The sequence below is a fragment of the Nannospalax galili genome, unplaced genomic scaffold (genome assembly GCF_000622305.1).
Source record: "Nannospalax galili isolate Female #2095 unplaced genomic scaffold, S.galili_v1.0 scaffold1065, whole genome shotgun sequence".
NCBI classification, from domain to species: Eukaryota; Metazoa; Chordata; class Mammalia; order Rodentia; family Spalacidae; genus Nannospalax; species Nannospalax galili.
The window spans coordinates 796,185-804,031 of NW_008353600.1; the positions used below are offsets into that span (position 1 = coordinate 796,185).

General features: G+C 37.7%; 1 long non-coding RNA gene across 2 annotated transcripts in view; it reads left to right on the plus strand.

Annotated features, from left to right (window-relative positions):
* The window catches only part of LOC103748272, a 161,388-nt gene extending 153,758 nt beyond the window's left edge, over positions 1-7,630 (plus strand). For both annotated transcript variants that reach the window (XR_003846750.1, XR_003846749.1), the window contains exon 4: positions 7,279-7,630. This is a non-coding gene — a long non-coding RNA (uncharacterized LOC103748272). The remainder of the gene's footprint in view (positions 1-7,278) is intronic.
* Positions 7,631-7,847: the final 217 nt, after the last annotated feature.

Below are 7,847 nucleotides of genomic sequence, written 5' to 3' on the forward strand. Positions count from 1 at the left end.
TAAAAAATCTTAAAAGTCTATATAAAAACATTTTAATGTAGACTTAAGCAAGAGAATTAAAAGCAAAAGAGCTAGTTAAGGAAAAATATAAGATAATATCTAAGTATGAGCATAGCTTCTGAAGGAAAAGTGGTCTTTACAAATGGGAATTTTTAATATGGCATTCTCTCCTCCTCTCCTTCTCCTCTCTCTCTCTCTCTCTCTCTCTCTCTCTCTCACACACACACACACACACACACACTCTTTTATCTTAAAATAAGCCATAATCTATTAGCACATAGAGTTTTGTTCTGTTAGGAGATAAAGAATTAAAGGCAAGGTCAGAGAAAGGGATGAGAATGGGAGGACTTGTCTCAGACTTTCTCTTTAGTTCTGATATAACCGCTAAAACTTTTAAAATTAATTTCTTAATTTAAATATCTCCTTTTAACTCACAGGTAGTTTTTTAGAGCTCTTATTATTTTTAAATTACAAATTCTGTAATTTCTTTTGCTTTTTCAGATTATTTTGCATTCAGATTAAAGCAGGCTGCCTATTTGTGATATTTTAAATTTTTTTAAAATTACCTAGGACTTTTAGTTAAGCATTCAAAATAAACCAGTTTAGAGCTAGTAATGCTCCCCAATTTAGGTAACTTAACTTTTAGTTAGATTTTTACATTTTTTCTTACATTTATAAGTTGAATTAACACACTAATCAAACCTACAACTAGCTCGAGTACTAGATATTTGTTTGGTTTCCTCAGAACTTTTCTCCATTGCTTAGATGAGATATGGGAGAAGTGTCCAGAGAAAAGTAAGAAGAAAAAACATTACTTCTAACAGATTATTTTTGGTCTTTTTGGGACAGGGTCTTCTTGTAGCCCCAGCTGGCCTAGAACTCACTTTGTAGACCAGGCTAGCCTCAAACTCACAGAGATCCGCCTGCCTAGTGCTGGGACTAAAGGTGTGTGCCACCACACCTGGCACAAGTTTTAACAAAGAAATGGTGAGAATTAAACATGCCTTCAGAGGTCTGAGAGCAACAAAAATCAAATGTTGAAACCAAAATACTTTTGAAGCAAACAAATATGATACCTTAAAATGAGCACTTTGAAAGTAAATCAAAGCCAAAAAGCTATCTACAAAATAGGATCCTTGAACAACCAGCTCAGAATAAACAAACAGACCCCTTGACCAAACCAAGGGAGGCTGGAAAGAGCCCCAGAGAGAATTCACCACAATCCACTTAAGGAGACACTACCAGATGGCTGGACTCAATGGGTTCATGCCTGTAACTTGTTTCCATCCAGGTGACTCCTCCTCATGAAAAGTGGATCATTCTCAGGGTCCCCTATATGGGCCACCAAAACTGTCAACCCAAAAGCAAAACTTTCACCTCAAAGGGGATAAAAGATAGTTTATTCTGGAGCCAAATATGAGTGACCATGGTCCAGAAACACAGATTGGGGTTGCCCCAAATTCCATGTTTCAATATGGAACAGTTTCATGATGGTTTTATACTAACAGAACAAAGAAAGCCATAAATCAAGGCACTTTTCAAATACATTGGTGGATATGTCAGAGAGAAGGGTTATAGCAAATTGAGGAGAATTCTGCTATAGACCTTAGATGCTATCTGACAGCCTCCTTAATTATGTGGGTTGGTGGAAGCTGGTGGTATGCTAAGTCAATACATTCCAAAAGTTTTTTTTTAAAATCACAATTACAGGATGTTAAGTCAGAAACAGAGGTGGACAAGGAATGGCTATTTAAGAGGCTAAAAGATGGCCCAAGATAAATGATAATTTGGTGCTGAACTTGCAGCATTCCAACTCTTCACAATCACTGGAGTTGTTATCAGTTGATCAGCCTTCATTGAAGGTTCAGTTTCGAGATGCATTGTTTCTGGGAATTTTTGTTCACAATTGTGCTCAGTTTGGTGGTGTTGCTGTTATATCTGTTTGTTTTTCCTCTCTAAGTAGTATTATGATTGAGATCTGAAGAGAAGTCTGTGTGCAAGTGCATGCATGAGCACGCACACACGTACACACACACACGCACACACATGCACACACACACACACAAAAATAATACTAGAAGGAATGTCTATCCCTAAAGATGTAGAAATAGCAACACAATAACACAGATGTGAAAAGGCAACATGTCTCCTCCAAAAGGTCATAAGTCCTCAACTGCTGCATCCAAAGATATGGAAATGGCTGAAATATCAGAAAAAAATCCAAAGGCCAAATTGTAAAAGCCATTCCCTGGAGTGTGGCTGACCCTTCGGGGTCACACTTCTTTAAACTAACTCTCCTTTTCCTAGAAGCTATCAATTGACAACAGCGCTAAGACCTTTGGACAAAAGTCAGCAAGATAAGAGTCAAAAAAATGGATGAAAAAATATGCAGTATGGATAAAAAAAATCACCAACGTGGCAGAAAAATTCAATAAAGAAATTGAGATTTTGAGGAAAAAAAGAGAAAATTTGAAAATGAGAAACTTAGTGAACCAAATAAAAAATGCAGTGGAGAGTACCACCAGAACACTTGACCATGCAGGAGAATGGATATCAGGGATGAAAAGATAAAGCATAAGGAAATAATACCCTCAAATATCAATAAGGAAAAAAATAAATGAACATGACTTAATGTCTAAGAACTGAGATACTTTTATCATTGCTGTGACAAACTACCAGAGAAGAAGCAACTTGAGGGAGGAAGGCTTTATTTTGGCTTAGAGTTTGAGGGTTTATTGAGTACCAATTCCTCCAAGATAAAATCTTCCATCTTGGAGAGAAGCTGGGTAAGCAACAGTGTTCTAAAGGAAGGTCAACAAAAAAACATCTAAAGAGAGGGAAACAACATGATGTTCTAAAGGGAGGTGTATTAGTTACTTTTCTGTTGCTGTGATAAAACACTGGACCAAGGGAATTTATAGAAGGAAGAGTTTATTTGAGCTTACAGTTCCAGAAGTATCAGAGTTCATCGTGGCAGGGAAGCATGGTGGCAGGAGGTGGCTGGAGTAGGAGCAGAAAGCAGAGGTGCACATCTTCAAGCAAGCACAAGAAGCAGAGAGTGACTGGAAATCCAGCAAGGCTTAAGAACTCTCTAAAGTGACATGCTTCCTCCAGCAAGGTGTGCCTTCTAACACCTCCCAAAACAGCATCACCAACTGGGGGCAAAATGTCCAAATACTTGGAGCCTGTGGAGAACATTCTTACACAAACCACCACAGCATGTTTTGAAGAGAGGTGTAACATTCCATCCTTCAGGGAAACTCATTAAGCTCAGGAAGTAAACAACTCCTTGCATATCTTGCAAGGTCAATCATTGTTACAGCTTTCAGGGTTCACAGCATGATAAAATTGATGATTACTTTTCTCCTCTAACAGCATGCATAGCACCTTCAAGCACTATAAAAGCTAGCCAGTAGGGATGAAGCCTTGAGGTCAGTACCAGATGGATTTCTCCATGTTCTAGGGCTTAAGCTTGTAGTATCTTCAGCAGTAGGGTCTTCCTGTCAAGTTCTGGAGGGTAACCAAGAGCAGTGCCAATACCCAGTATTATTTGAGGGTCTATGGCACTCCACTGGCCAACAATTCCAAAAGAGGTAACCCATTCCTGGCACTGGGCTTTTTATTTGCTAACCTATGGTGTCTAGTAGGGGCATTGTTCCTGTTTTATAAGGTAACTCCATTTAAATTCTTTATATACGTATATGTATATATTTTAGGATGCTTCCATGGTAGTAGGTGTCTATGTCTTTTTCAAAAGGCTTTAGCATTAGCTATCCCTCCCCATACTCCTTCCTCTACCCTGTCCTTTCGTTCCCCACCCCATTTAACCCTTCCTGCTCCATTATTCTCCTTTTCCCCTTCATATCACTACATTCTATCTCCCCTCTGTTGAAAGCTCCCCATGGACCCTTACTAGTTTCTTGACCTCTATGCATATTCCAAATAAAACACATATCTAAAAATTCAAACTAGTAACCACATATGAGAGAAAACATGACATTTGTCTTTCTGGGTCTGGGTTACCTCACTCTGGATGATTGTTACCAGTTCCATCCATTTACTTGTGAATTCTATAATTTCATTTTTCTTAACAGCTGAATAATATTCTGTTATGCAAGTATACCATATTTTTGTTAGAGTAGCAAAAAGCCCCATAAGATTGACTGGTCAAAAAATAAATCTCTAGTCTATCTGTTGGAAGACCCACCTTTCCAGTTTCGCTGGTCAATCACCTGGTCATAGAACCACCCCTAGGAAGGTGGGTTTACCTTAAGTCATGCTAAATAGATGGGTGGAATACTTGTGCCTTAATAAGACAGTGAATGTTTTCCATCTGGAATCCCACCTCCTAGTGCAGTGCTTCTGGACCTGGGCCACTGACGAGGCTCCATTCTTCAAAAAAGCATAATTTCTCTCTTTTCTTTCTTCATATCCCTTTTCTAAGCATGCTTTCTTTAACGTTTTGGGCTGCCCCAGCACCTTGTATTTCTTTACATTTTTTCTAAAGCTTCCTTCTCCCTGCCTTGGGGCTACTAGTCCCCATGTGTCTAACCTCCATGAAGGCTCTAAACCTGCGTGGCTTCATGATTTTTTCCCCTTCTCCCCACCATTCTCCTCCTCGAGGCAGCTGCTGAGATGCACAGCTTGTCTGTGCCCTGAGTATTTCTATTTAAATCTTAATAAAATTGTCCTAAAGCTTCTGTTTGAGTCCATTCTTAAATTCTTTTATGAACGTCTGGGGGATGCTCTTTCTCCCCTGTATCATCTTCATTATCCATTCATCAGCTGATGGGCATCTAGGTTGTTTCCATTTTCTGGCTCTTGTGACTAGAACAGCAATAAACATGGATAAATAACTATCTCTATAGTAGAATATAGAGTCCTTTGGATATATGCCCAGAAGTGGTACAGCTGGATCATGTAGTAGATCTATTTCTAGCTTTTTGAGGAGACTCCATGTTGATTTCCACAGCAGCTGCACAGGTTTGGACTTTCATAGGACATGGATAAGTGCTCTCTTTTCCTCACATCCACCCCGGCATTTGTTGTCATTTGGGGTTTGTTTTGTTGTTTTTATGTGTATGAGTGTATCGCCTGCATGTATGTGAGTGCACCATGTCATTCAATGGTGCAGAGGCCAAAAGAGGGTATTGGTTTCCCTTGAAACTGGAATTAAAGACAGTACATAGCTGTCCATGTGGGTGCTGGGAATCCCTCTGCAAGAGCAGTCAGTACTCTTAACTGCTGAGCCATCTCTCCAGCCCCGTCATTTGTTATTTTGGGTTTTGTTTTAATCTTAGTCATTCTGACTGGGGTAAGATGAAATTGGAAAGTACTTTTAATTTTCATATCCCTGATGATTAAGAATGGTGAACATTTAAAAAATAGTTCTCAGCTGTTTGCATTTTATCTTTTGGGAACTCACTAGTTCCTTGCTCCAATTTTTAATCAAGTTATTTTCCTGATTTTATTATTATTTTTATTTTATGTGTATGCGTGTATTGCCCGCCTGTAGGTAAGTGTACCTGTGTCATGCAATGCCTACAGAGGTCAGAAGAGGCTGTCAGATCCCCTGGGACTGGAGTTACGGACAGTTGTTAGCTGCCATGTGGGTGCTGGGATTCTAACTGGGTCTTTTACAAGAACAACTAGTGTTCTTAATCGCTGAGCCATCTCTCCAGCCCTGATGTTTACTTTTTTTTGAGTTACTTGTATATTCTAGATACTAACCCCCTGTCAGATATATAGTTGGTAAAGATTTTTCTCATTCTGTAGGCTATCTCTTCACTCAAATGATGGTGTCCTTTGTTGTGCAGAAGACTTTAATTTCATGAAGTTCTGTTTCTCAATTATTGGTCTTAATGCCTACACAGGGTCCTGTTCAGAAAGTCCTTTCCTGTGTCTCTAAGTTCAAGTGTATTTTCTATTTTCTCCTCTGTCAGATTCAGGGTATCAAGTCTTACATTGAGGCCCTTGATCCATTTGGAGTTCAATTTTGTGCATAGTGAGAGACAGGAAACTAATTTCATTCTTCTACATGTTTCAGTTTGATCATCATTTGTTGAAGATACTGTCTTTTCTCCAACATGTATTTTTGGTCCCTTTGTCAAGAATCAGGTGACTGTAAGTACATGGACTTAAATTCAGGTCCTCAATTCTATTCCATTGATCAGTGTATCTATTTTATGCCAGTACCATGATGTTTTAATTGGTATAGCTCTGTATTATAATTTAAACCAGGGATGATGATACCTCCAACTATTCATTTATTGTTCAGGATTGTTTGGGTTAGGATTTTTTTTTCAATTTCCATATGAAATTTAGGATTATTTCTTCAATTTCTGAAGAATTGCACTGGAATCTTGATGAGATTTGCAATAGATCTGTAAATTGCTTTTGGTAGGATGGCCATTTTTACAATATTAGTCCTACCAATCATTAAGCAAGGAAAATCTTTCCATCTTTTGGTATCTTTTTCAATTACTTTCCTCAATGTCTTAAAGTTTTTATTGTACAAATCTTTCACCTCCTTAATTAGATATATTCCAAGGTAGTTTTTTAGATTATTGTGAATGAGATTGCTTTCCTGCTATTTTTCATAGTATGCTTGTTATGCAGGAAGGCTACTGATTTTTGTGTGCTAATTTTGTATTCTGCTACTTTGCTGAATTTCTTCATCAGCTTTAGGAGTTTTCTGGTGGATTATTTAGGGTCTTTTAAGTCTAAAACCATGCCATCTACAAATAAGGATACTTTGACTTCCTTTCCTCTCTGTGCCCCTTCACCTCCTTCATTGTCTTATCCCTCTAGCTAAGACTTCAAGCACTATATTGAACAGGAATGAAGGGACTGTGTCTTGTTCTAATTTTAGTGGAAATGCTTTGAATTTTTCTTTGTCTGTTATGATGTTGGCCTTGTGCTTGTTGTGTTTTGCCTTTATTATGCTGAAATATATCTCCAGTCCTATATTCTCTAGGATTTTTATCATGAAGAAATGTTGAATTTTTTTCAAAAGTGTTTTCTGCATCTAATGAGATGATCATGTGGTTTCTGTCGTTGAATCTACTTATGTGAAGGATTACATTTATTGATTTACATATGTTGAACCATTCATGAATTCCTGGGATGAAGCTAATGTGATCATGGTGGATAGTCTGTTTTATTATTTATTAAATATTTAATGAAGGAAGACAAAAAAATTCAATAACTATGAACAGAAAAGTCGACCATCACATTAAAATAAAATAATAGAGATTACATTTCTATTTTTCTTCCTAGTTTTCCCTTGCTGGAAATGATGAGGACACATTTGGAAACCCAGACGCTAGGAAAGAAACTTGAACTAATGTTAACAAAGGCTGTGCTGTCATCCAAGGTTTGCTGTCTCTGAAGAGGAGAGGAACCAGTCTCTGTTCTTGAAAAAAAGACAATAAGCAAACTGTGCTTACTAATAACTTCTACATTAGGTTCTCTATTAGTAGTATCCCCCAAACCCACCAGCCATGCAGAGGTAGAAAACAGTTTTGAAGTGTGGAATTTAACATGCTGTATCTACCATGTGACATTCTAATTTAAGTGATGCTCTGTTGAATTTTCCCCAGCCCATAAATATAAAGCCATAAGAATAAACAGCCAACATTGTGGATAATCTTTTTTGATGTGTTCCTGAATTCAGTGTACAAGGATTTTACTGGGAAATTTTGCATCTATATTCATCAGAAAGATTGGCCTGTAGTTTTCTTTTTGTTGTTGTTGGGCCTTTGACTGGTTTTGGGATTGGTAATACTAGCTTCATACAAAGAATTCCAAAGTGTTCCTTCTTTTTCTATTTTATGAAATAATTTGAG